This window comes from Haemaphysalis longicornis, unplaced genomic scaffold, assembly GCF_048455015.1.
Source record: "Haemaphysalis longicornis isolate Haplotype H1 unplaced genomic scaffold, Haemaphysalis longicornis Haplotype H1 scaffold_4, whole genome shotgun sequence".
In the NCBI taxonomy this organism is placed as follows: domain Eukaryota; kingdom Metazoa; phylum Arthropoda; class Arachnida; order Ixodida; family Ixodidae; genus Haemaphysalis; species Haemaphysalis longicornis.
In genome coordinates, this window is record NW_027526361.1 from 68978276 (window position 1) to 69003976 (window position 25701).

Below are 25701 nucleotides of genomic sequence, written 5' to 3' on the forward strand. Positions count from 1 at the left end.
GAGGCTGTTGGTCAGATGCTGACACAACCCTCAGGCCTTCATACGTACGGGGCGTTGCTCCATAGGACATATAGCTGGTTACAAGACGCGTGTACAAGGGCGCCGACATCGGGCTTGTCGTGCCAAGCGGAACGACCGCGTTCTATGAGGGAAGCTTTTATTATCATGTAAACCTTGCCGATCTGAGACGCTGCCGGATGCTGCGTCTTTAGGGGGAGGCGAAGCGCCCAATGGAAGGGCATTGTTAGCCGTGGCCTTTCAGCGTCAGTTTATGGGCCATGGCGGTGTATACAAACGCTGTCCAGTGTACGCACCGGAGTCCATTATACCTCCCATCCTCCGTTGCGGCAAACAGTCCTTCTATATACGGTCGGGTTCCCTGCCTCGCCTGCTACGTTTTGTTTGCCCAAGTATGCACATATATCGCCGTGCTGAACGCGGACAACGAATCGGAAGCGAGAAATATGGCCAGTCCCTCCCGAAGAGAACACGGGGCGCACGGTGTGTAACGTCGCGCAGACAGAGAAAACGTACGACTCGCGCGAGTTGGCTCCTGAGAGGCAACGGCTTCTTCGCCTGCCTCCGACACTGTCCCTCTGCGCGCGCCCGGCGCTCCCACAATAGGCCAACGGCAACGACATGGTCCTTGCCACCATTAGCACCGCACTTTTTTGTGTGGCCGGTATGTATATACGTGTCGATTAAACGAGGGGAACAGGGAGGAAGGGAGCGACTGCGTCGCTGGCAGACCTCAAGCTAAACGGTTATTAGCAGAGCAAAACGGCTGGAGAAGAGTGGGCGAACATTAATCATTCGGTAGTCCTATAGCGAGCTCACAACGCGTGGGGTCGCTGCAGACAGGCCGGTGTGTGTGCACGGCACCTGATACACTGGCGAGCGCGAGGTGTGTTGCCACCATGCGTGCTGTTACGGAGGGGGTTGCGAGGTCTATTTAAACGTGTCAAACATGCGCGCGGCTCATGCGAAGGCTTTGCTCGTTGCCTTTACCCCCTCCGTTTATCGTCTCCTTCCTCCTCCTCTTGTTGCTTCTTCTTCTTGGATCTTTTGTTTGCGATTCGTCGAGGGGACCCGACGTACCAAACGGTTCCATTTCCATTTTGCACACGCGGTATTATTCCATTCTTTCCTTTTATCTTTTTTTTAGACGCAGCGTCGCGATTTTTTCTGTCGCTGCTTTTAGGTATATGCTCTGTCAACTCAATGCACTTCCTTTACGAGTATTGTTTATTCACATTTTATTTTTGACTCCCAATGCTGCGAGTATGGGTTACATGTAGACCATAAGGTTGACTCAGGATTCTCGGAATGGAGTGCTTAATCTTTCAGCTGGTGACCTTTTGGTGCGATTATTCCTCGAACTGCCGGCGCTGCCTGATTTTATTGTTAGGCGTCGGGGATTCGCAAGTGGTAGCACGCGCATATATATACGCATACAGGCATACATAGAGACATACATACATACATACAATATCTGCTTTTTTACCATACGCTATCAGCACTGCGGTGCAGTGGAATTTCGCCTGTCACTCGGCGTGAATGTCGTCCGTAGCCAGTTTTCGATTGCTGACGTCATGTTCGCGGAATAGGAAAAATAAAAATCATACAGTCGAAGCCTACAAGGGTATACAGTGTAGAGAAGGACAAAAAAAATGTTCAGCAAATGGCAAAGCGCAACTTGGAGGCTTCTGCGTTTGGACAGAGTGACATTTTGTAGCTCCATGGGTTGCCGTTTACGTCAGGGCACTGCGGGTTTTGTCGACGACATTTAAGAAACAAAAAAACAAAAACAATGCAGTTAAAAAAACTGCGGCCGCCGCCATGTCAAACAGTGCAAAACCTAGAAAACCAGTCTGCTCCGGCAGCCTTAAAGGGACAGACAACCGATTTTCGTGGAGTGCATGTCCTATACGAAAGCCAGAGTTTTGCATAGTGGGGTAAGCGGACGGAATTTCGAAATAAACAGGCGGAAGTAATTTCAATTTTTCACTGGACTTTCTGAAAACTAAAAGGTGGCGCCGTGTAGTGTCAAAACTTGACACCACCCTACGTGTGCAAATACCTTTGTCAGTATCAATGCGTGATTCAAAAACCGCATAGAGGAATACGAACCACCCGTGACAAAGCGCTTCGCGGCTTTTGCATCATCAACAGAGGTGACCTCATTCAATTTGGCCTGAGCGGGAGCTCGGCTGACTCCATTGCAATCAATCCTGTAAGCTTTGTGTGCATTATTGTTGTTTCAGCCGGGGATAAGGTTTTAAATAGCTCTTTTCATCTCACGTACAATTAAAAGCATGCTGCCGCATGGCTAACGTTCATGGTTGCCAGCATTTATTTTGGCAGGCCACGTGTGGCTGGTAAATCTAAAAATTCGATTACGATCAAAAGTTCTCGGCCGCTGTCAGTAAAGCCACTTCGTCGTTTTATAGCGTTTCAAGTGATGCCCTTTCATTTGAAATAGAGAAAATATACTCGACAAAAATCGGTCCTCTGTCCCCTTAAAACTACGGTGCTTTTCTTACTCGCTGAAGTGACCAAAAGTGAACAACGCAGCAAAAAAAAAAAAAAAAAGCCGGCGCGACAGAAAAATGTTCGAAATGTACGAAGCAGCAGTGTGATGCTTCGAACAACCCTTGTACGTCATAGAGTAGGCTCAGTTCTACATGCAAAGCTTCGCGCTGAGTACTGAAATATAAAACCAGCTTCTGACGTATCCCATTGTTCGTAACGGCACCGAACCAGATTTTTTTCTCACAACAGGTTTGCCCATGGAATAGGAAATAAAAGATAGAAGCTGCGTGTTATTTATAACAGCGCCGTTTCAGCGCTCCACCGGACATGGCCTTGTTCCGGAAAATGCGACTGTGTAAACGCAAATGACGTTCTCCCATAATTGTGTATATATATATATATATATATATATATATATATATATATATATATATATATATATATATATATATATATATATATATATATATATATATATATATATATATATATATATATATATATATATGTATGCATTCACCGCTGTTCTTGTCACAAATTTTGGTTTTTGGAGAGCGCCTCCCATTGTATGTCTCATTACTTCGTGCCGGTGACTCTGGAGAAAAGTTGCACCCCAACAAGTCAAATGCCGGAATGGTTAAAACGGCCGGACTTTTATAGGAAAATTCTTGCGGTCGCCATCTACCTACTTTCATCTTCCACACATATATAGTGTTGATTCATTTCGCTTATCCCACTAGACAACACAGTTAAAAGCATAACTCATGAGCATAATCGGTGGTGCATTTTATAAAAATAAAAAATAAGTATGCGTCAGACGAGTTGAAATTCGCTGCGCGCGATAGAGGACATAATGACCCGCCCGCCTGTATTACAAACCTGTTGCTGGTTTTCACGTATGCGCGAGGTCGGTCAATCAACGGACCTCGCCCTGAGTGAGGTTCTTTGCATAATATATGACGAAATACCAGAAAATTTAAAAGGAGAAAATATTTCAAGGTATTTATTAGAAGATGATCACGTGATTCCTTGCGGATCTATGGTACGTCTCACAGGCTGGTTGCAGCACGGTGAAAGCTGTAAGCGTGCACCGGTGGTGCCCCACGCAGCGTCATACAGTGCTCTCACCGCACGTTGTGTTCCTTCATTACATGCATAAATTAGGCATTGTTCGGCATGTTGATATAATTATACAGTTCCCAGGATGCCTTAATGATGGTTTTATAGGCTCTTTTGTTTTAGAACTGCAATTTGATTTTTTACTTTCTGCCCTGTAAAAATATGTCCCGCAAGGCACTTTTTTTCTTCGGCGGAAAGTAGGGACCCTTGGCAGGGACACCGCTGCTGCATGCTTCGTACGAAGCTGTACGATGTTACGCGTACGAAACGGTTTTTTTGTTACCTGGATGCACTGGTGTTATTTTTATTTTAGGGCCAAAGCCTTATATGTCTCATTGGAAGGTGACCTTGAATGACCCCGGCGTCGACACGAATGGTGCAAGAAATCAAGGCCGGAATCGAATCAAAGCATCGCAGCCGTAATAAAAGATTATTTATGCTTACCCAGGTTAATGGATGATTGATTAATGATTGATGTAACGCTTAGTATGATTTTTGAATTCAGATGGATTAGGGAAGATTAGGAAGGATCACAATGAGGTAAGGCAGATTTTTGGTTGATTGCTTATTGATTGTAATGATTACTAAGGGGAGATGAAGGTGGATAGAATTATGGTGGTAAAAAGGATTACAATGGATTAAAATATGTTAAGGTGGCTTCAGATAGATTAGGGTGAATTATGGTGGGTTAACATTCTTAATGACGGTAAAACAGCCTGGCTGCTGCTGCTGCTGCTACTGCTGCTGCTGCTGCTGATGATGATGAAGAAGAAGAAAAAGAAAAGGAAGAAGAAGAAGAAGAAGAAGAAGAAGAATAAGAAGAAGAAGAAGAAGAAGAAGAAGAAAAGGAAGAAGAAGAAGGAGAAGAAGAAGAAGAAGAAGAAGAAGGAGAAGAAGAAGAAGAAGAAGAAGAAGACTTTATTTTTCAGCAGACGTTGTTACAATTCCTGCTGAAGGGGCAGGAGCTAAAGGCATTGAGTGCTTGACGAGGGCTCCTGACCCTCTGGAGTTCACAACAGAGAAGTTCACAGCAGAGGACATGTTCAAATCAAATATGCGTGCTTAGCAATAAGATCCAGCAATACAGACAGAAAAAATAAGTAAATGAAGAAAAATACAAAAAATCGTACATTTCCAATAATGAGAATCACAAGTTATACAATATACATCAAACTTTTTTCTTCAATACCTGTTAATGGCGCTAGGCCGACTGGGGCCAAGAGCGTCAAAACAGTTGTTATATATGAGAGATGAAGAGGTGAACACTGAAATCGGTTAGAAGAACAAAAGTAAAAACAGCGAAAGACAATGATGATGGCTGGTGTAGAAGGCCAGTTTGTGATTGTGCGTGGTATAAAATTACGTCTAAAAATTTCCCTTTTACTAAATGGTTAAAAACCGCTTGACTGAAAACATGGGATCGCCATACAGGAAAAACGCTGTGTGTGGTGGGGTGTGTTTTTCTGTAGAGGTGGGTAAAGTGCTTGTGCCGTGTTGTATCGACTGCTTTGCATTGAAGAAGTACTTGGGTCAAGGATAGGCCGTCTCAACACCTGCTACACAAGGGTCTTGGAGATCCCGTGGGCAGGTAGAAGTGTGTTATATGGGTGCGGCATATCCGTAACTTAGCTAAGATAACTTCAGTGTTGTGTGTGTCAGTGATGCATGCATGGTGTATGCTCCCAAGAGTAGCTTTATTACGTGTAGTTTGTTGTCTGTCTGTTCATTCCAGTGTGCTTGCCATGTTTTGCGGAGGTGTTATCAGATGTGTGACTTAAGGTATGTGTAAGGTATTTTTGTTATGTTCACTGTATTTGTAAGCGCGGCAGCAGCGGCCATTTGATACGCTGTCTCGTTTCCGGTGATCGGAGAGTGACCTGGCACTCGGCCCATGGACACTTCAAGAAGTAACGCATATGGTGCCATAATGGTTTTATAAACTAAATTAATAACATAATTTTTACAAGACTTAGATGGTAATGCACGAACAACGATCGAAGAATCTGTAGAGATGATGGACTTGGGGATTTCATGTTGCACTATGTGATTTAAAACCAGAAAAAATCCACAAGCTTCTGCCATAAAAATGTTGTTTTTGGCGTTCAATGTCCCTGCGGAGCCCACGACACGCTGAGGACTTTCTTTTGGTGCGTCGCTAAAAAAATTCTGCACACGTATTTCTCTCAAAGAAACAAGAAGGGCCGCAGAACTGCTGTAGCGGCTGGCACACGTTTTTTTATCAATTTCTACAAAAGACAAGTCGCATGACACTGGGTGAATCTGCCATGGGAAAAAAAAAAGATTGATTTGCAGGTGTCTGAAAAGGTGGCAGCTAGTTCTGACGGTTCCTCTCTCACTCTATGCGAGAACGGAGCAGAAATTGATGAATGATTAGGAAGAATTTGCGACATGGGTGTATCACAAATAAAGTGTTTGCAAGGAAGGTGTGTTATTGACAAAATTTTAAAACCGTAAAGAAGATCCATGTATGTTCGCTGGGGATCCACGGACCATTTATCGCACTCGACGTATAGGCTTTGTACGATGCTAGTGCGGAAAGCGCCCGACGCGAGGTGAAGCCCCAAGTGCCGCACTGGGTCTAGCATTTTCAGTGCTGTTTGTTGCCGAACCACACACCACACTTCCATAATCCAATCGAGCCCCCACCAAGCTTGTAAACACACGTAAGAGGAGTTGCTTGTCCGCACCATGGGATTGGGGCGAAGGACCTTTAAAATGTTTAATGTTTTACGGCATTTATGTTTTAGTTGTTTGATATGAGGAATGAATGTGAGTTTTTCGCCTAAAACGACGCCTAAGAACTTGTGTTCCTTTTATAGAGGAATCAAGTCACCATTCAGTTTAATGTCAGGATCGGACTGGATACCGCACCTTTTTGAGAGGACGACGCAGATGGTTTTCTCAGCGTGGCCCTTGTATCGATGGTAGACGTGTGTATAAAAGGTATCCGTCACGACAATACTCCAGGTTTTTGGCTTCAGAGCCCGTAAGCATACTTAAGTGCCCTGAGAAATGTTATAAAAACCAGCTGAATGTGTACAGTAGCCGACCGTTTTTTCGGACTTCAAAAATTCAGACTTTCTGGATACTGCGGACTTTCCAGAGGAACCGCCAGTTGTCCCATAGGAGTAATGTATATGAACAAAGGATATTTCGGACGAAGTGAACCCAAAATTTTGATTTTTCGGACCAAATTTTTCGCGACAGAGCCACGGTGCGATTCCAGGAAGACGCCATTTTGAATTCTAAGCCGCCTGGCTAGCTTCGGATTGGATGACGATTGGCTTAACTCCAGCCGGGATAAAAATCTTTGATCTTGGAGGCCATAATTTTGCATGTAGTCTGCGGCGGATTGGATTGGAAAACGTTTTTTATTATTATTATTATTATTATCGCATATGCTGCCGTAGGCGGTGGGTGGACATGTTAGTCGGTATACGCTGCGCCGGACGCGCGTCACGAGAAACTTCTGATCCGCGAGCTGGCCACCGCAGTAAAGCTCTCCCACTGCTCAAGGGCGGAAGCTTTCTCGAAAGCCGGAAACAGGCCATACGTGGGCAGTTTTTTTTAAGCACCCCTTTTCAGGCACCAGGAGACTCTGGAGACTTTAAGCAACATCATCAGCAGGTTTGTCCTGAACCATTTGCGACTTCTTTAGTCCTATTTAAATGAAATAAAGTTCGTTTTTGTGACTCGTGGACTTTTCTGACTGCTCTTTTATTCGGGATATTTTTCGTTCTCCTCCAGGTCCGAACAATCAATCGGCTACTGTATTTTTAATTAAAAGATCGCTGCCTCCCTCTGTTACGCCCTTTATCGTGCATCAAATGCGGATAGTTTTTTTTTTTTTGCATTAGGCAATGCTTTTGCATGTAGAACCTTGCCACCAAAACTTATCTGCCGATATATAAAGTTCGTGCTCATACTCGCTCTTTTGACAAAAATGTTATGTTTGCGAACGAACAGTTTTCGGGCGCTCAAATCCACTTTTAAAAAGCGCTGCTAAAGAAAACGGCGCCATAAAACATGGCCGGCTTGCCCAAGATCTGTTTCACGCATAAAAAGGAAAGATGAATGGGAAGACTTGTTATATAATTGTGTCTGTGTACCAGCGTCATAGTTCTAAATGTGCTAGTGTTAGGTGCATGACCATGATTAACGGTCGTCTCTCGAAGCGGCGTCTGCGAAACCTCACTGATGTATGGTCACGAAGAGTAAAAAACAAAAATTAAAACACGGAAGGCAATATAGCTAAGGAGCAAGGATGAGTGGAGTTGGTGAGAATGGGCGGAGAGGCCGTCCTCAAATTTGTCATCGGAAATGTAACGAATACGATGAGAAGTCAAGAGCCAGTAAATAAAGGCGTTTCGACATCGCTCGTTCTTCGGAGTCAGCCTTCCATGGCTTTATGACGTTGTGGCCGTGTGTCATTGTAGTGTGTGTTCATAACGAATGCCGCGAAGCTTACGATGGAAGCATACGCTCAAAATAGAACCCCTGATTGGAAGGATGTTGATGTTTTAAAACTTTTTTTTTTTTTTTTTTGCAGTGGGGTTTAGCGCTGTGAGAAACCGAACATCACTGTGGACGTTTACGGGCAAGAATGGTGCATCATACTTTATCTATTCACTCGTGGCTTTCCGAGCGACGAGCAATGTTTCAGACCTAACGTTGTTCGTTTGTGTCTTACATCGGCGTACAGATTTACATCTAGTTCATGTATACGTGCAAGATAGAGGCCAGAAATATTTGTGAATGATTTGTGCTACGCTGTGTGTTTTTATTACCTGTTATGGTGTACTGGCATCAGGCAATTTTATAATCGTTTTTGTTGTTAATTTGGCTAGCGCGTGTCATGCTTGCATGCTTTTCTTGCATTATTTACACGTTCTTTCTACGTTACTTGGGCCTCATAGCTCTCAGCCCGGACCGAGCGTGTTATGGAAGGTCACGAGTTGTCTTTGGTTGATTTATTTAGATAAGAGCGCTATTATCGACATTATTACGTAAGCATTATTAGTCAGCACCGACACGGCAGCTGAATGCTTTTTCTTAAATATCTGTGTGCGATCCCTTAGCGAAACTCGAATGAGCGCGCGGCTGCCGATAACAGCTCCCGCACGCATTGGGTGTTCCGTAAATAGAGCGTACAGTGCCGAAACCGAAGCGAACGTTGCACGCAGGAAGAGGCAGCAGTTGTGCCTTGCACGAGCAAGCGGAAATGCGTATGCAATTGACCAAAGGGTAAATAATCGGGATAGCGAGAATGCAGTTACGGGGCGGTTACCCGTGGATATAACGGTGTTACTTGTTTGCACGATGTTGCATAGAAATAAAGTGGTTGGTTAGTTTGGACAAAAGGAGGAAAGAACGTTTGCAACCGGATCCAGCATGCGGGAATGTTCACAGAAGCAAGAATATTTATTTATTTATTTATTTATTTATTTATTTATTTATTTATTTATTTATTTATTTATTTATTTATTTATTTATTTATTTATTTATTTATTTATTTATTTATTTATTTATTTATTTATTTATTTATTTCATATACCCCCAATGCCAAAAGTGTTAGTGAGGGATCTGGATCACAATAAAAAACAATAACCAAACACAGTAAGTAATAGAAAAAAATGCAATAGAGTGCTACTGAATACACGTTTCGCTACAATCTCACGCAGATGCCTTGCATCATTTATTCCAACTTTATCATGAGAAAGCTGGCTCATTGGCGAGATGTGCAAGCCACAATTAACAAAAAAAAAACAATTGCGTCGAACCCAATTTAGTCACAGCGCGATGGGAAGGATGCACAGTGTGGTCTATAGGAAATAATTGCGATAGTTCCGGATGCTGACACAATTTCATAAACCGGTTTACATGAAAAACTTTTCAACGAAAAGGCAAAGAGGGTAGACAAAAAAGGTAGACTAAGAATTTAGGTCGAGTGTATTTTCAATGCTGTTTCCCTAGCCGATCGGTTAGAATCGGACAATGAAACGAATATAATTATTCTGGACAGGTTCAAACAAGCTTGTTTGTACGACTGATAATATATGACGTACGTCATATATCATTAGTCGTATTTAATTCGACCAGTCAAGCACCATCACAAGCCTCAGAGTTTATTCTAATGTAAATCGTATTAATTAATGTGGGCAATTGTAAAATGAACCCTCGCCGTTTAATATAACTATATAATTCAGCCATCTGCAATAACGTTTTCAGGAAATGTCGGACCCACCGTTTCAAAAATGAGTAATTTGTTGCTTGAACTTTAAAGGTGTAGCCTCGGTGAAAAGTAGCCGTGCAAGGTTTTCCTGACCCCTTGTGCGCGTGGTCAAACTTTGAATTCCTAAGCGCGTGATATGAAACGTTAACCTACGCCGACAGTCGCTCGGAAGGTAAGAGGTGCGGCATTAAAATCAGCGCTGCGACAATGAATGAATATTCTTGCTTGCTGTCTTGGTTTGTATTTATATTTTCCCCTTATGTGCCTTGCTCTTATAATAGTGTATGCTACCATGATAAATTGTATTTATGAAGGTTTTTTTAAATATATTTTACCTATATTATTCTGTTCGCGTTAATTGTATTTACTTGCTATTACGAACGAAAACCGTTAGAGGTACTAGAAATAAAAATAATTGATTTTTATTGAATTTATTTTTCAACCATGAAAAAAATCAGTGTCATTACACTCTATGAAGGTGGATGACCAGAAGAGCTGTTTGTAGGCCTATCGGTTGGCCAGGACTGTAGAGCCTAAAATGGGGACTGCAGTGCGTGCGTTCCAGCTGCTATCTCTTCCTTTTCAACTGCTCTCTCCTTTATACCTTAAACTACACTCCCCCAGTGCGGGGTAGCAAATGGGGCCCTACACATGACTAACCTTGCATCCTTTCCGTCCGTTACAGTTACAACTGACATAATGCCCCCCCCCCCCTTTTTTTTTTCGAGTTTTCGCATTATGTTTTACTTCATGCTCCTATTTCTTGTATAAATTCTCTTGACGTTGTGACGATGTTGTGATGGTGTTCCTTTTTTGCACGGCTTACTTGACTTGTTGATGTACAGTCGAACACGGATATATCGAACACGCTTATATCGAATTATTGTTTATATCGAACAGTCTTAACATCCCCTTGGAATCCCGTGCAAAAGCATAGCGTCGTTGTACGAGTGTATTGAGCTCCCAATCACGGGCGTATTCGATATATCGAACGCTGCACCGCAAGTTACCGCTTATCGCGACTTTTAAGAGCTCTGTGATGTGCGGAGCTTTGAGATAAGCTTTAGATAGGCATATTCAATATTTCGAATTATCGATATATCGAACTTTTTTGCGATCCCCTTGGAGTTCGATATATGCGTGTTCGACTGTATATATAACATTTGACTAGTTATTATATAACATTTGTCCGTTATTTTGTTATAATTTTCTCTCCAAGCCCCCTTACCCGCAGTACCCTGCTGGGCCTGTAAGGGGCTTTAAATAAATAAATAAATAAATAAATAAATAAATAAATAAATAAATAAATAAATAAATAAATAAATAAATAAATAAATAATGTAAAGGTGCTTAGTCATAAAACCAAGATAACGTTACGATAAGTTTCAGACAAGTAGATTATTCAGGCAATGGATAAAATAGTTTTAGCCCGGCAATAGAATATGGCCAGTATAGGGAACCTTTGAATGTCAATGGCAAGGAATGCAGCTTGTTATGCCAGAAAATGTAGTAGCGAACATGTCGAAGTTAGTTTGCTCCTCATGTTATCCTGTATTTAATACTATAGTGCAATTAGTATTGGCAAAGCGATCATTAGTAATTCCATCGATGTGTGATTCGTTATGAGAGAGTCTGTACATAATTACTTATAATTTATTGCTAAATAGATGCTGCAAGGAATGGATGCATCGTGACAAATAGGTATGGAATGAAAAAGAAGTGGACTTAATGTCGTGAGTCTGATGGCTTGGTTTTGAAAGGATCGACATGGATCAATATATGTTATGTATGGGTTTCCCAGCATTGGAAGCAATACAAAAGGTTGGTGTGAATGTACGCATAATAGAAATATCCGATGATATAAGGCTCAAAGTACGCGTGTGTCTTGATAACCAAGTGAATCCCAAAAGGAACATTTCGCAGCAGAGAATGGGCGTGGTAGTTAAATTTGAGGTCCTCATACAGGACGGTGCCTCGGTGCGCTGATGTCACTGTGACCGGATAGCATTACCTGTAGGAACGCGCAGGGTATAGCACAAACCGGTCTGGAAATAACATACACGTACACTTGACATTAAGGCTACGCACTTTCAACTGTGTATTATAGGTCACGCGACAACTAAAATAATCCATCCGTCCGTCGTCTAACGACGACGATGGTTGAACGCGAAGCTTTCTCGTGAGGGATTCCTTGGTTGTCGTCAGAGTGTGGACTTGGACTCGCAGAGGGTTTGGACTTTGACTCGTCGAGCTTTGACTTTGACTCATGCGCAGTTCGGACTTTTGATCACAACGGCGTTGACTTTCAACCCTTCGCCATTTGATTTCTCACGGAGAAAGCTTCACGTTCAGCTATGGTCATCGTTAGACGACGGAGGGAAGGGGGGGGGGGGGGGGGGGTATGATATTTTTGCACAGTTTTGCACGTCCATGCATCCCTCCCCAACTACAAACCGCTTCTACCGTGTCGGAAAGGCGCAATTAGACGTCGGCTTCATAGCGCGAGGGACCCAGGTTCAATTCCGACTACTTGCAGCGTTTTCTTTTCTTTCAGTTCACCCACGACCGTCATCATCGTTAAAGAGACAGTTGGCTTTCCTGTAGTGCGTTTTGGACGCGATATACGCCATTAGTGAGACATTAAAAGCTTCGCTTTGATATAGACAAAGAACGAAAAGACAATATCTTTAAAAACGACGATGTCAAAGGAAGGAATTTGGCCGCGCACTGTGCGAAGTGCAACTGGACAGCCCTGTCTTATAAAACCACTGTTCCGTCTAGATCAGTAGATACAATCACACGCGAGATTTGCGAAGCCTGTTCAATGTTATAGGGACGCGAAGGAGAATCCTTTTTCGCCCTCACCAGGCGTGAGAGAAAGCTTCTGAAACAATCACTGTGAATGCAGCATATGCCACCGGCATAGTCTTGCAGACCTATTAATCACCTCTTCCCCTTTTCTTCCTTTGGCATTGTCGTTTTCCATAACATTTCCTTCGCATTCCTTATTGTTTTTTGTTAAAAGAAAAGTTAAATGCGCAGAGGAGCCCTTTTTGGTTGTTCTTCATCACAGGCGCACCTGTACTAGCGCGTATTCAGTGAAACATAGTAATTAAAAACGTGGATTCCTCTTTTTGGACTTTAAAGGTTGAAAAGTCCCTGGCGGGGCCGCAGAATGCGAACAGACACTTTTTGATCAAAGTGCGAAGCCAGAAAAGCAGCGGCAGCAGCGGAGCACATGGCACGGAGACGCGTCTCGGACACATGATTTCAGCCGTTTATAACCTAGGTACAAAAAAAAAAAAAAAGGATTCAACAAGTTTTTTAACAGTATTTTTGGCCCTCTTAAAGAGACTCGTTTCCGCAATTTTGAAGAAAATCGAGAGCATTTTTTTATTCGGATTTTTAATGTTACGCCTTTTTAGAAAAAGCACAGCAGTCAATCTTTTTTTGCGTATATTTTTTTCTAAGCGAGCGATATTTTACAGATATGGTTCCAAATATCTGGTCGATATTACCTATCACTTACAAGTTGGTCACAACTGCGGATACGGAGATAGGGGGCGTCAAAGTAAGCGACAATCAAGCGTCTGGCCCGATTTAACATTTTTTATAATTTGTTTATTCATTGGCAGAACGCAAAATTTGTCTTGACCTGTGTGTAATTTTGGTGTAGCTTTTGTTTTCAAACAAATTTTAGTCAGAACGATCAATCTTTGCCGTGCGCAAAGCGCCACTCGGAAAAAAACTGCAGCCGCCGAAAATCACGCGTCAAACGGGTCAACTTTGCAACTTATTTTCTCGTGAAGTACGCACGCTACATGAAAACAAATTGAAGTTTTAAGCTATTCTCTGGCTTGCGCATATCTCATGAAAATATGAAAAAAAAAAACAAATACGCGTGCACACGCATGTTCGTCCTCTCGCAGATTCACCCGTCAAGGGTAATATACCTAGTGTTGTTCGTTTTCGGGTTTTATTTCTTTTTTTAAATCGGGAAGGGGGGGGGGGTAAAAATCGGGTACAATTTTTCAAACTCATAATCAGGGAGAAATCCTGTTTTGTTGTTAAAGCATTCCCAAATTCAGTTTTTTTTCGGGTGAATTCTACAGATACACTATGTAATACACTCAATTTGTTATATCAAACGGTATCACGAGGTTCTTAACTCTGACGCGTTAAAATTGGTATTTGTTTCAACCTGGTAATGGGGGGACATCGGTGTTTTCCAGCAAATATATACTCTCCGAAATTTGGTGTAGCTTTGAACATGAATGGGTAATGATCAAAGTAAAGTGCATTGATAACTTCAAAGAACTGAAACATTTTATTCACAAAAAGCTGGCAATCGATTTTTTAGACATCCTCCTTTACATAATTTACCATCCGCATGCGCAACATGTCGGTCTTCATTCGAATCTCGTCCGACCTTCGAACGTATCTCAGCTGAAAGTTCTTTCGACACCACAGCTTCACTTAGCTAGGCACGCAATTTCAGCATTTTCCAGCCTGGTGCAGCGAGCGGCAGAGTCCTGCCAATACTCAGTGAGATCGAAAGCTTGGTTTGTGAAGTTTGCTTCTAGCAAATACTGGGCCCGAAATCGGCTGGCAGACGCACGTGGGATAGCAGAATTCGGACCCTGCTTGAGAATGGCACACCGTCAGCCCACAATGTGCAGATCGCTACTTTGAAAAGGTTCATGCAGGGAAATATCGAGTTTAATCCGATTTCTCTGAAATGTGGTCGAGATGCAAAAAAAAAAAAAAAAGAAAAACGGGTAAAATCGGGTTTTATCCGAAAACGGATAACCCTGATATACCCAGGGCAATAACTTCAAACGATGTTCAACCAACTAGCCCGACACCTCGCATATTAAAGCGGTATAAAATATGGCCATAAATTGTTATGGAAGGCAAGATGTTAATAACAGTTCGGGGGAATAAATAACATAAATGTAATTTCAGAAGCATTCGATTGATGTGGTATTAAAGGTTAAAATTATTGAGATCTGGGTTAAACGGTTCATGAGGAGATTTAGGAAAATTTTGCGCTTGCGGGTATTGGAACTCTGGAGCTTTGATGTACAAACTATGCCTATAGCCGTTTCTTTGCATGATACCACTATATCTATAAAAAAATGCAGTTCCGGCTTCGTAGGGGCTTTCCTCTTCAAGTTTTGAAATGACGTCAGTACAGGAAATTATAAGAAGACAGTATAGCTTCCTCCTGACTGTGCAACATGTTGGAACAGAGGGGCTTGCAAAAGGTCGGTTGCAGCTACAATATCAGAGCCATGCTGTAATTCGCACTCAACTGAACGGGGAAAATAACGAAGTGAAATAAAAAAAAGAAAACTGTGGTTGATTTCTCTGTCATAGGAATCAGTAAAACGCCAAAGTGAAACGTGCAGCGAAATCTACAGCTGAGCATGATTTGCGGGTCGGCGGCTGTCTTGTGGGTGTGCTGGGAGAGCGACGTCCTGCTGGCGGGTCGCTTCGGCAAAGGTGTGCTGGCGTCATTTCCGTGACGAATATGACATCAGTGAAATCTTGGTGTATCCCGACATAAAACACTTTCGTTTTAAAACATAAAACCTGAGAACGAACAACCCTAAGTATAACGTGCTCTTTAGTACTAAAGGTTGCTTCCCCGCAAGAAGGTTGCTTCTCTGCAAGAACGCCTTGTGTGCAGGGGTGCACCCTTTACAGGTGGCTTGCTTTGTTGTATTGGCGTCATTTCAGTGACGTATATGACGTCAGTGAAATCTTGGCGTATCCAGGAATAAAACACTTTCGCGTTAAAAACTTCTAATTCGGCAATCCACATGGCAGAGCTTCAAGCCAGAAACTCTTGCGTACGTATGGGCGATTCCACGCATGCAGAAAAAAAACATGTTTAATAAACTGGGTATTTGCTGGCTGTTGTCGGGATTTCGGTTCAGTATAAACTGTCGTCCTGCTGGCCGACATTTGTGCTCATGCTTGCCGACTTGTACCTCACGTATACTCTAATGATTCTGAGGCGAACTACCTATTCTGAGAAGATAAAAGGCCGCAAGCTTAAAATAGCAATGCACTGCATGAACACGTATATCGATGGAAATTCGAGTACAAAAAAAATTAAAACCAACCCTTCTTTTATTTGCCAGACGTGAGCAAAAAAAAAAAAAACAAGTGACAGGCAGTGATGCTGCGCGTAACGCAGTTTACCTCCAGTTTGATTGCTTTCTGGCTATAAATTATGCTGCTAACGCTGCTCAGTCAGTTGGGCATTCTCGCGCATTGCTGGCTGCAGAAACGTTCAACAGGTTGGTAGTTAAAGCTCTGAGTGTATTAGAACTTATAAGGGTCACACCGGAGTTTTGAACTACAAATACAAATGGGTTTTTATGTTCCATTTATTGGCTACACGCGCTTTTCTCTTCTGTGATATAGGGGTAAGGTGTCCGGCCGGTTGCCGGCCGCTGGTTAGAATGTCAAACGGGGCAATTTTATTTCGTTTCAGTGATTTAGTGCTGTCTGATACGAGTAAGGTAAGATTGCGAAGATAATTTGGCAAAAGCGCAAACTATAGGCGGAAAAGTTTGTAAGTGGCCAGTAGGTCTGCATGCAATGGTTGGCAGACAGCTGTAGCGGTTGCATCACTGGGGACGTAGATAGAAAACCTTTTTATGGCAACAAAGGAAGGATGCATAATTTCTAAAATAATTAAGTTTGCAGCTTTACTATATAATAAACTCTAACTTTATTATATAAACTTTACTATATAATAAACACAAAGTACGTTCAACGCTCCAATGGTTATTTAAGATGGTGCCACCGGTAATTGCGCTGTCGTCCGATGATGTCGCATGGTCTCTCGAGAGGAACTTAAAAACAACCAATTCAGAGACGTCTCTTAAATTCTAGAAGCAATGAAATGCAAAAATATTTCGGATTTATGTGTTAGGAGGTTGTTCAAGGAGATACAACTAAGAGAAGAGAAACACATTTTCTTATTGCTGCACCTTTAAGTCAGTGTTGGCGTGTAGCTGCAGTTTTCTGGTACGTACATGTAGTAGTATCATCTGCAAATGAGAAAGAGTGTAGTGACAGGGTACTTTAGTTAAGTCATTAGTTATAGATTTAACAGTTAGAGTTTTATAGACGTTAATAGCTATAGCTATATGAGTGGTTGAGGCAGAAAGAAATTATCACGGGAATGCTGAAATAGCAAAAAAAAAGTCTAAAACGAAAGTTAGTAGATGTTTGCAGTCTTTGAGTGTACACGCAGCTGATTAAGAAGCAAAAGACTCGCATGCGGCGCACCGCTGCACCGACGCCTTGCAGACGCTTCGGATTACAATATTTGGCCTGACGGTTGCATTCCCATCCTAAAGAAAGATCAACAGTGCAGTATACATCTGTGCATCGCTCACACAAAGAACGCAAGTCGAAAGCGTTTTCTTTTCTTCTTCTTCATTCAAGCGTTCTGTTTACAGGAACTCCGTGCTACACGCACGCTTATTGGTCGGCGTGTCGGCGCCGACCGATAGCTCTTCCAGTGATACACGTCGAGCATTTGTCGTGCCTAGAAGGCCGGCTAGCACGCCTACTTTACAGACTATAGCTGCTGGAGGTGACAATTAAATCGCCGCTTCGTTAGCGCGACCTAAAAATGTACGCCGCGTCGGTTGAATGAGGATGGTATTAATTTAGCTAAAGCACATTGTGCGGCCCCTTCGCCCTTGCGCAAGAGTGGTTACATTTAAGGAAGTACGCCTTAATTCACCGTCGAAAGCAAGCACAGTAACACTCAACGCTCTGGAGAGTCCGCAGACCAAGCTCCTTCACACTGCACTTTGGATGCAAAGGGAAGCCCAAGTTTCCGATTGGGTTCTCACTGTGAAGAACCCTGAAGGATCTTTTTACGAAGGCTATATCTCCTGCGCACCGCAAGGTTACGGCAAGGTTACGGCAAGCTTGTGGCAAGTTTGCTACACACTTCAGTTATTTTCCAGAATTAAATTGTGTTCATGGGGAAGTGAGGGCTGGCGCAATACGACATGGTAAATAATTTTTGCTGGCGGCCCGGCTGCCGCTTCCGTTAATTGGGGTTATATATAATGCATGGGGCGTTTGGCCCACTTGAAGTGTAAACGGTAGGAATCCGACGGTACACCGAAGCCTGACGGTATGCAGTGGTGCTTGACAAGAGCGGAACAGAATCCCAAAGCCTGTCTTGACACGCGAAAAGTTGTTTCAGGCGATGTGTCACTTCATTACAAAAAAAAATATTCACGAACTTAAGTCTGCTTACGTGCCTGGAAGGTAAAACCCTAGCTAATACCAAATACGTATTCGCTGCTACATCGTGTTCCCATCTTTTTCTTCGCTTCCATCTCTTCTCCTTTCGACGCGTATTACTCCGACAGAATACTGGCCGCAATCACGCGGCAGCCTCCCTGCACTCAGAGCTCTACTCCGCGCGCACCTGTTCTATGCACGTTGCGTCACGTGCACCTGTCCCTCGGCACGAACCAGGCTAATTTTAAGTGCGAATGCACTTTATAAGCGACCCCAAACCATCCACCGCCGGCGGCGGCGGCGGCGTCGGCGGCGGCGTCCGCAGTGCTCCTCTATATTTAAAAAAGAATCAGCATCCGGCGCCAGGTTTCGATCCGAGGACTTTGCGGCCGCAGCGCGACGCTCTACCGACCAAGCCACGGACGCGACGCTGATATCAGGGTTAGTGACGCGCCTTATATCTTTAACGCATTCAAACTACGTCGTCAGCGGCGTGCGTTGGCGACTCAGCGGCGTTATAGCGGCTTGATAACTGCGTGGTGTACACGTGATACTACAAACCCGATGGAAGAGATGGAAGAGATGGAAGAGAAGGCGGCGAGGCGGTGGGCTGCGGGGGCCGAGCGCAAGCGCCGCAAGCGGGCCGACAACCGTGCATTCGCACTTTCACATTCGCCCCCTCGGGGAAATGCGGGGGAATTTTTTGTTCCCCCTCTGACAGGGTGCCGAGTTAGCGCAGTGGTGACGATCTCGGCTGCTGCTTTGCAGACCTGGATTCAAATTCCCCGCGAAACCAAGAGTGTTTTCGTCAATTTATTTCCTCGCTACACCCGTGGCCATTTTGGCACCATTCGTGCTAACGCCAACGACGATGACGGCCACTTTTCGTGTTTGATGATACATCTCAGGCTTTCGATCTCATGAGGCGACAGTTTTTCTTGGGCCGCATATACGCAAGAATTTTAATCGGTCCGTCTGTCCCAACCACTTGCCGGCCTCCATTCAACCACGCCCCGCCCGGCCAAAAACAGGTAAAAGAGAGCTTAAACACGAAATACATACGAAAGACCATTCTAACCGACTGGAACTGCTGCTATGGCTCCCGCATGTCCGCACTATTCAACACAAAGAAAACTTAATCATCTCTGACACAAAACATAAGCACATATCCGATATTAACAGCGGTATTTTTTACGAAATTACGCAATACATACATACATACATACGCACATACACACACTCACGTGATACATACATACATACACACGTACATACACACATACATACATACATACATACATACATACATACATACATACATACATACATACATACATACATACATACATACATACAAACAAACAAATAAACAAACATACATACATACATACATACATACATACATACGTGCGTACGTGCATACATGCATGCATATTTACACACGCTCATACATACATACATGCATACGCACATACATGCATACATGCATACCTACATACGATCATACATACCTGCATACATACGCACATACATACATACATGCATGCATACATACATGCGTACGTACGTAAATGCATACATGCATGCATACATACGTACGTACGTACGTACGCACATGGATACATACATACATACATACATATGCTCATACATACATACATACATACATCATCATCACCAGCCTGTCTACGCCCACTGCAGGGCAAAGGCCTCTCCCATTATTCTCCAATTACCTCGGTCCTGTGCCAACTGTGCCCAATTTATCCCCGCAAACTTCTTGATCTCATCTGCCCATCTAACTTTCTGCCGCCCCCTGCAGCGCTTGCCTTCTAGGGAGCCTTCGCATTACATGCCCTGCCCAAGTCCATTTCTTCTTCTTAATTTCTACTAATATGTCTTTAACACCATACATACATACATACATACATACATACATACATACATACATACATACATACATACATACATACATACATACATACATACATACATACATACATACATGTCATTAAGCCAACATGCCATAAGTTCCTCTAGCGAAATCTTGTATAATCGTTCGAGCATTTGCAGAGGTGATCGGCGCGGACGAAGGGAAATTCGCGCTTGGCTTTTATTTCATCGCTTTTTTTAACGCTGGCAATATTACGTATACTATGCGCACGGACAGTCAAATAACAACTGACTGTGCACGAAACAAGAGGCACTCGCTGGAACTCCCAGGCCCCACCACTACGGGTGCTTATGCGATGTCTTCCACAGGGCGCTTGCATCGCTCTACAAAGCCTCACTTCTCTCCATCCCCCTCTCCCTGCTCATCGGCACGGCGACGGGCTTCTGGTGGAGGGCGCCCACGCGAGAAACGTTTTCTCGTCCCCCCGCTTCCGAGGTGTCTGGCCGAGCGTTCACAGCACGTACGGGAGAATTCCTTCCGACGTCCCCCTCCCGTGGCGTGCAGCGGCTGCATTGCGCAGACAGCAGCGGGCCATCACGCGCGTGCTGATCGCGCCCAGAGCCGGGGCCGAGAGATGTTTCTCGCCCCGGTATACACTGCAGCGCCTCGCCCCCGACGCATGCAGTCGAGAGGGAGCAGTAGTCGACGAGGGCTGTCCCGACGCGAGAAGATCGTCTCTTCTCAACCGTGACAGGCCTGCAACATCCAATTAACAGTTGACGTCTGGCCCTGCCGAAACTATATAGCGTCGTTGCTCGCGTGCTCCTCCTCCTCCAGCGGCGTCTCCCTACGTGAAATTCCTGGCGAGTCTCTCGTCAGGGAATCGTCGTCGTCGTCGTCTTCGTCGTTTTCTTGGGGCGCCCTCTCGTTTTCTTCGTCCTTCTGGTTTTCTGCTTTCGCTCTTCTTGCCTCCTCCTTCGCGCGTCAGTTTCGCCCCCTTTGTTTGGGACCAAATCCCGTCACAGAGTTTCACTGACAGCCCTGACAAAAACATCATCGGAGATCTATTCTTCTGTCCCGCGGCTACAAGGGGCGACTTCTTTCGGTCGCCCTTGTTCTTCTGCATCGTTCGCTTCCTCCTATCTGTCTCTGCGCTTGGCCCGGCCTTCTGCTTTCTTGCTGCGGGAAGAAGACCCTGGAGCCTCGAAGCTCGCCAACTTCGTTTTGTTTCGACGTCGTTTTCCTTAGCTCTGTTTGTGACGCAAGTGGAGCGCCTGCCTTGGCGTCGTCAAGCAGCGCGTTATAAGTGTCACCCCTTGCGCAACTCTGATGGGGATTTAAAACGATAAGCGTGAGAGTTGGCTGGCCGCCGATGTGCGTTAGCCTGCCACAACTGCCACGGAGCAAGAAGGAGTGGGACTGGACTGCTAGCGAGTGTCTTCGTTGACAAGCTGTCAAGCATGGTCGGCACTGGACGAATATGCAATGTGGCTGTTTACGAGGACGATAGCCTCGAGTGACGCAGGTTCTGGATTTTTTTCTTGCTGACAGCAAGACGGTCTGAAGTAATTTGGATATTAGTCATCTGTCGGCATTCCGCAAGACCTAATTTACTGGTACGACTATTCCATGGAGAACAAGGTTTCGTGTAAGCTCGCAAAAATCTTTGCGTGCATTCGTGGGATGTGGCTTGGAGATAATTATACATTATACTGGAATAAAAAAACTTTAAAATGAAGAATTCGTTATTTTGCTGCGAAATTCTTTGCTTTTTTTTTCAGTACAATTCGGGAAATGCGACATCTTGGAAGGCAACTCTGCTGTATTTGTCACTTGTGACGGGATATTTTGTAGATACTAGCCGCATGTAGGTGCTGACCACGGTAATGCAGGCTATTGCTGTGAATCCTCGAAGCCCGTATCTGTAGTCTTTCAGTAGTACCAAAACATAGTTAAAGCTAATATCGTGAAATAGATTACTCACAAGTAGTTATACATGTTTAGTTGGTAAATTTATGTCCGCCGAGTTGTCATGTCTTATTGTACGATCCAATCAATAAGTATAAAAACACAGCAAGTGTTTCCAACTCAGTATGAATCTTCTTTAAATATGAAAAAAAAATTATGACCCCGGAAAACTGTCGTAATAGTTTTCTTGGGCTCGGTTTGGACGAAGACTTTGGTTGTAAATAGGACATGGAATTTTTCAATACGTCTAAAAATGTATTCCGCAGTCAACTATGACTTCTTGAGCTTTTAGACTTAACTGCAGTGTGAATTCCCCCGACTAGGCATTGGCATGGAACCAAACACACGTTTCGTTTTTGAACGTGTGCGCACTCAAGTATGCTACAAGCCGCGGCGCAACAAACGGGATGGTGTCACATCTGAAAAACTACTGAAAAAAAAACATAATTTACTGGGAACATTTGTGTTTACGTCCGCTGGAGGCTACAAAAATGAGAGCACGTGGACCGCACAAGGGAAAGAGGGAGAAGGATCTCCCTCTAACACCTGTTTTTATTTAAATGTTATTAGTGGCGGATGTTTATCCGTCACTGCCTTTCTGCTGTCGAAAAGGACAAGTACAGTACTTGGCAATCAGCTTCTTGGCCAACCTTCAGCACCGATGAAGACAATGAATTCACAATGATAAACGAAAACCACCAGGTATCAGCTGTACCCGCAGAAGCATTTCAAGACGAGCCCTTACAGCCATATACAGAAATTTCCCCAGGACACCACCTCTTCACTACAATTGCTCTATACCTTCCCGTCTTTTCCCATTTGTCTAGAGCCTCCCATCTCGCAAATAAAAGCATTCACCAACAAAAACTAATTAAGGCAACAAAGGCTTGTTCAGGGGCTAGTTGGTATTGTCGTGAACTAAATATTAGCGTGCGCTGCATATTTGGACGATGGGCAGGGACAGGGAAAAGACAAAACCAAACGGTGGTGCGCAAACTGGCAGCTGGTTTATTGAAAGCTGTATCGTTATTTATAAGCATGCGATGGTGAGTGTACATTGGTTTGCACCCCCATTTTGCACAGTGGCCTGGCGATTGTAGTTGATTGCAAGCATTGTTGGGCTCTCCTACATCCTACATCAGACAAACTGGCCGGCGTTTAAATGATAGATTGCGAGAGCCCAGCAATGCTTGCAATCAACTACAATCGCCAGGCCACAGCGCGAAATGCGGGTGCAAACCAAAGTTGCAACAAGCAAATATGCTGTCACGCTAAAAGGGCCGAAGGGTTCTGGAAGTGATTGAGGCCTTCAGTATGCTGTATCAGCGTGCCCACAATAGCGCTAGCTGAAAAGGACATAAAATGATGAAGAAAGAAAAAATCCAATGGCACATGAGCGCACGTGCACGAAAATATCATCTTTTTTTATCTTTTAAGTGCGAAACTTTATAAGCGACCCCAAACCTTCCACCGCCGGCGGCGGCGGCGGCGGCGGCGGCGGCGGCGTCCGCAGTCCTCCTCTCCCTAGCAACGGCGTGGAGCGGAGAGGAGCGTCGGTAGCAACGGCGCGGTGACGTCACTTCACCACGTGACCGCGCTCGCTCCGCCTCCTCGCCGTGGCTGCGCGGGTGCGCGCCGCTCCCCGCACCGCTCCTCGCGCCGTGACGTCATGGTATGACGTCACAGCGCGCCTCCTCTCCCCAGCAGCTGCCGCGCGCCTCTCTCTCCACCGTGACGTCACACTCTCTCCTCTCCCCCTCGCTCGGCTGCAGCTGCCGTGCGCCGCTGTCCCTCTCCCCTTGCGCTCGCCTCCTCTCTCAGCCACCTGGCTCGGCGCGCTCGGCCCGGCGTACCCCCCTATATATGCAGCGATAAACTGCCAGACCTCCGTGGGTCGGCTCGCGCGCGCTCACGGGCGAATGCCAACGGATTTTAACTTTACTCCCCCTCATAGCATCACCCCGTGCATTCGCACTTAACCATGTTCACCCTCGGGGAAATGCTTGGGAGTTTTTTTTCAAAACGAATGTACGCTCACCATAGCATGCTTATAAATAACGATACAGCTTTCAAAAAACCAGTTGCTGGTTTGCACACTACTCTTTGGTTCTGTCTTTTCACTGTCCCGGTCCATCGTCCAAATATGCAGGGCACGTTAATATTGAATTCAAGAATATTAAGACTGTGCCCATTTAGCTCATGGGAGGATCTCTTTAATCGGCAAAGACAACGATGATAATTATAATTATTATTTCATGCGCACGCAGATGACCCACCGATTGTAGGGATGCTTACGCTATGCTGCTCAGGAGTGTACGTAGGCTAAACAGCCGTGCTGTAAAAACACCTTCATGCGGCAGGATGCGTGGAATGCATGGCGATGCAATCTCAAGAGCCCGTCACTATTATTAGAGCCGAGGGAGGACCTAGTTGGCTGTGCCACACAGGAATTATACTCCAGGGCTTGGATGTTGACGCGTTTTGCAGGTCTGGGAAAAGTAACAGGCTTTTTATCCGCATGAAAAAGGTGTCATCATCAGAGGCGTCGGAAGTATTTTCGACTGCAGGGGAGCGAAAAAAGTCATACCATAGATATCGCCATCGTCATTAATTTTTCTTTAGTACTCATGCATGCGTAGTATTGCAGATGACTGCACTAAGTAAATAAGCCCAACCACCGACATAAAACCACATAAAATCCAATCAAATTTTTACCCAACATTACAGATGCTCGGAGAACCGTAAAAAAACCAGTTAGTGTCTTGATGGAAACTGTGGACTCTTTACAAGGTAAATGTACGCACAATTCTATCCGCATACCCAGCTTTCTCGCTCAAAATTACAACCTCTCGGGAACCTAGCAAAACCACTGTAGGAAAATGATATTTGGCATAAAGCTAGAAGCCAACGTGAAGATTAAAACGCGAAACGAACATTTCAGGTTTCTGACTATTTGTTTCTGTAATTCGCTGTCAAATGTAACTCCCCATGCATTTCTATTGGATAGTTCCCATGGCTCAGGAACCCAGTCGCGCAACGTGCGCGACTTGAAACTGTGCACAAAGCAAGTATTCACCCTAAATATTAGCTGTGCAAAAGAACTTTTCATTTCGCTAAAAAATTGCAGAGTAACCACTGTTGAAAGGACTGCCATGAGCGGGAAAGCTGCACATGGTTTTATTTATCAATGCAAAAAAACACTGCACGCGTTACAAATACATGAAAACCGTAACAGGGAACTTACATGGGAGCCGTTCATTGACCGCCCTCCTTGACTAAGTGCCTCCTCAACACTGCGACGAAATGGTGTCGCTCACTTTTATTTCAGTTTGAGCATGGACAGCTGGTTTAGCTCCCGTCGGAGGGCCCCGCGTTATCATGGCGACCGTAGTTTGCCGCAATTACGTCAGATTCGTTCTCGGTGGCCTGATCAAGCCCATAGGGGACCGTCTCCAAAGTGTAGTCCGGCTGACCCGCGGTGGTCGCGTGGCTAGGGGGTGGACGGCGCGACGGCCGCGATTTGAAGCGAAGATAATAAATGTAAGATTAAGGGACAAGAAAGAGCGGAGTGGGTCAGAGAACAAACGCATGTTAAGGACATATCAATAGAAATTACGAAGAAATGGACGGGGGCAAGGCCTTTAATGCGAAG

At 44.5% G+C, this 25701-nt stretch overlaps 3 long non-coding RNA genes across 6 annotated transcripts in view; 2 read left to right on the forward strand and 1 right to left on the reverse strand.

Moving 5' to 3' along the window:
• Positions 1–4504, forward strand: part of LOC144178873 (uncharacterized) — a 35146-nt gene extending 30642 nt beyond the window's left edge. The window contains exon 3 of the long non-coding RNA XR_013324076.1: positions 3965–4504. This is a non-coding gene — a long non-coding RNA (uncharacterized LOC144178873). The remainder of the gene's footprint in view (positions 1–3964) is intronic.
• LOC144178881 (uncharacterized) overlaps positions 1–25701 on the forward strand; it is a 559382-nt gene that overhangs the window by 392701 nt on the left and 140980 nt on the right. The gene's annotated exons all lie outside the window — the stretch shown is intronic.
• The window catches only part of LOC144178874 (uncharacterized), a 52443-nt gene that overhangs the window by 5612 nt on the left and 21130 nt on the right, over positions 1–25701 (reverse strand). The window lies entirely within an intron of this gene.